At 58.2% G+C, this 3,003-nt stretch overlaps 1 protein-coding gene across 1 annotated transcript in view; it reads right to left on the minus strand.

The window, feature by feature from the left end:
* LOC127749070 (uncharacterized) overlaps positions 1-2,859 on the minus strand; it is a 7,369-nt gene extending 4,510 nt beyond the window's left edge. The window contains exon 1 of the mRNA XM_052265684.1: positions 2,559-2,859. The gene's annotated coding sequence lies outside the window, so the exon portion shown is untranslated. The remainder of the gene's footprint in view (positions 1-2,558) is intronic.
* Between the last annotated feature and the right edge of the window lie 144 nt (positions 2,860-3,003).

Below are 3,003 nucleotides of genomic sequence, written 5' to 3' on the forward strand. Positions count from 1 at the left end.
CGCGACGGTGTGCTCCGCGGATCTAAAAGCGGCGCCGCTCCCCTCCGGCTGCCTATACCCAACCAGGCGTGGCGGTACAGGCGGCGAGGGAAGAGAGGAAGAGGAGAGGGGCCGGGCTCAGGCGAAGCGAGCAAACGACGCCACGCGTGTCAAATAAATATGCCATATTTGCCGTCCATTTTCCTTACGCGTTTTTGCACAAGTTGGCGCAGTTCGCACGCAGTATACACGACTTGTCGTGGCGCTGCGTCGTGTGGCGTGGCGTGGCGCGGCGGAACCACCTTGCGGTCTGCTTGCGGGCGGGCCCGAGGGCTATGGCGCGGCCGGGCTAGTGCGCCCGCCGCTGACGAGGCGCCCTGACCAGGGCCAAGAAGTGCACACTCACAGCGCCCCACTGGATGCAGCGGCAGAGCCGGGCAGAGCCGGGCACAGCCGGGCAGAGCCGGGCAGAGCCTCGAAGGACGCGGGCGGGATGAGGTTCCCACACTTGGCGCCACGCCCCCCGCCTCGGTCGCAGTGTGCGGAGCGTGTGGACACTGAGCACAGCACACGACAGCACACCTCGCATCCGCTTGGGCGGGCCGGAACCAGAATAGTTTGATTTTCACAATGTCACATTGTTGATTTATTTTTATTTGTTCATTTTGAAAAATAATGAAAACCCTCGAACCCTTGAACTTTAGTTAATTCGTGAAATGAATTCACTGGTATGGTAAGACTAGCTTCGTAACCTTTCAAGAGTATAACAAAAAGTCCACAGGGCTAAGAAACAGAATGTGACATTCCCCCCGACCAGTCCACAATTTTCTAAAAAATTTAACGGATTTGCACATGCACCAATAGCGACCAATAGTTAGCACTCTATTCAAGGACGTCAAACACCCAAGGATTGCGAAATTATTTAGAGCCGTTTAACACGTTGTCGTAGAGCATTGCGCACTGCACAGGCGTGTGGTTTTCCAGCAAAAGCATGACCTGCGCGGTGCACATGTCGACGACTCAGCAGGGCTCGGGCGTCCGCACACCGCACACGTGTGCTGCTGTTGCAAGTGTTATCTCTGAATCAAAGAAAGCGACACGATTCCACACACACACAGAGGTGTGGGGCGGCGCGCTGCACCGGCGGGCCTTTGTCAAAGTAAAAGTGGCGCCACAGAGTGCAGCGCCCGCCCGCATGCACGCGCAGAGTGATTTGTAAGCGACGGCGGGATAGGAAGAGTGGCGGGAGGAGCCCCCATGTAAAGCAGGAACAGCAGCAGCACTAGTCGGTCGCTGGCCGGCCGCTGCCGATCCGCTGTGGTTATTCATTAGAAGTGTCGCGAGTCGGAATGAAGAGCACCCCCCGGCTCTGCGGTCTTCTCTCGGAGGCCGCGACACGCAGCACGACTCACCCCGCAAGACAGTTATGTTTCCACGAACACTTTTTTCGGGAAGGGGGGAGGGGGAGGGGGTACATACCCCGCTCTGTGCTGGACTCTTCCATCATATCGACCGCATAGATCAAGCAAAGAGCGCGCAGAGATAACAATCTGTGTTTGGCTCGCGGCGATTTAGTTGTGGTGGGTCATGTCATGCTGGGTGGGGCGGAGCGGGGCGGGGCGGGGCGCCTGCCAGACCGCTGGGTGGGCAGGCCCGTCGCGCGCACGTGCCACCCGGACCTGCCTACCCAACGGGCGTTCCAGGCCGCCACCGCCGAGGGAGTGACTCCCTGTACCGAACGTTTCGGAGCACGCGCCGCTGCGGGTTGGTTTGCCTACTCCCTGCGGCTCCCTGTAAGACGCTATAGACCCTATGTAAGGCGGCAAAAAAGGAAAAGAAAGAAAGGCAAGCCCGACCGCACCGGTGTGTGCTCCAAAACACCCGGCACCGGGTGTTGGGTGTAACTGTGAATATACGCAGCAGTGTTGCGGTCCTACTCTTTACACCCGGAAGGAGCCATAGCTCCTGCGGCCACATTGAGTATGCAAACCCACAACACTGCTGCGTATTCAGTTACACCGGGTACGCTACGCTGTACAGCCCGGGGGAGGGGGTGGGCGGTTATAAGGTCGGGTCGGTCGAGCCACCAACCGGAGCGGGCATGTCATCCTACCCTACGGGGTTGTGAACCCCTTCGATCACCCTGACCTTCGTGGGTCGGGGACCCCACCATACCAACAGTTCGCAGCTCCATCGGGAACATCTTACCACCCTTCGCTTCTCGTAATCCAGAACAATCAATCACTGTGAGGCCCACGCGCGGGCGCACGAGCAGCGCGCACATTGATGCAATAATGTAAACATTAATCGACTTTTTGGGGTCGTATACAAACTGGGGAAAATTTTAGAATTTCTAGAAATAAATGGATTTTAGTCATTTTTTGAGAAGTTGGACTTTCCCCCTCAAACCAAAATATGCAAATTGGGCACGAACTTTTATCGGCAATCGTTTAGTGTACAATCAACAATGAAAACTGCAAAGTTTAAAACGATTCGCGAATTTACACTTGTATGAGTCCCCTTCTTATTCGACGTGATTTTAAGTAGTACTTGGTCCTTTGGTTGTCATCGTCACTCACCTGTCGCGACACTCTGAACGTTCGGAATAGGTTTCGCACTGCACCCAGCCGTTCCCGGCTCCTCACATCCCCCGCGCGGCGGCAGGCGGCTGCAGCAGGCGGCTCTGGCGGCTCCTTCGCAGGCTCCAGAAGGTCCTCCTGCTGGGCTGGTTGGCGGTGACCCGCGCTGGCTGAGGTGCCTGGCCGCTGCACGCGTGGTCTGGTCTCCTGCGGCTGCTTTACCTCGCTTTGGCACTCTTTCGCCGGCCGGCCTGTCGCACCGCTCGCCTCGCCGCAATGGAACGGAGTGCGCAAAGAGGATGCAGCGGCGCGGGGCGCCCGCGGCAAAGCGAGCCGCCCGCCCGCCGGACCACCTCGCCCGCCCCGCCCCGCCCCGCCGGTCTGGCCACGCCGGGCCCAAACTCATTTCCCGGAATTGGAGCGAGGTCTATAGTGTACTCACGCG

Source organism: Frankliniella occidentalis, unplaced genomic scaffold, assembly GCF_000697945.3.
Source record: "Frankliniella occidentalis isolate FOCC.00 unplaced genomic scaffold, Focc_3.1 Scaffold29, whole genome shotgun sequence".
NCBI lineage: Eukaryota > Metazoa > Arthropoda > Insecta > Thysanoptera > Thripidae > Frankliniella > Frankliniella occidentalis.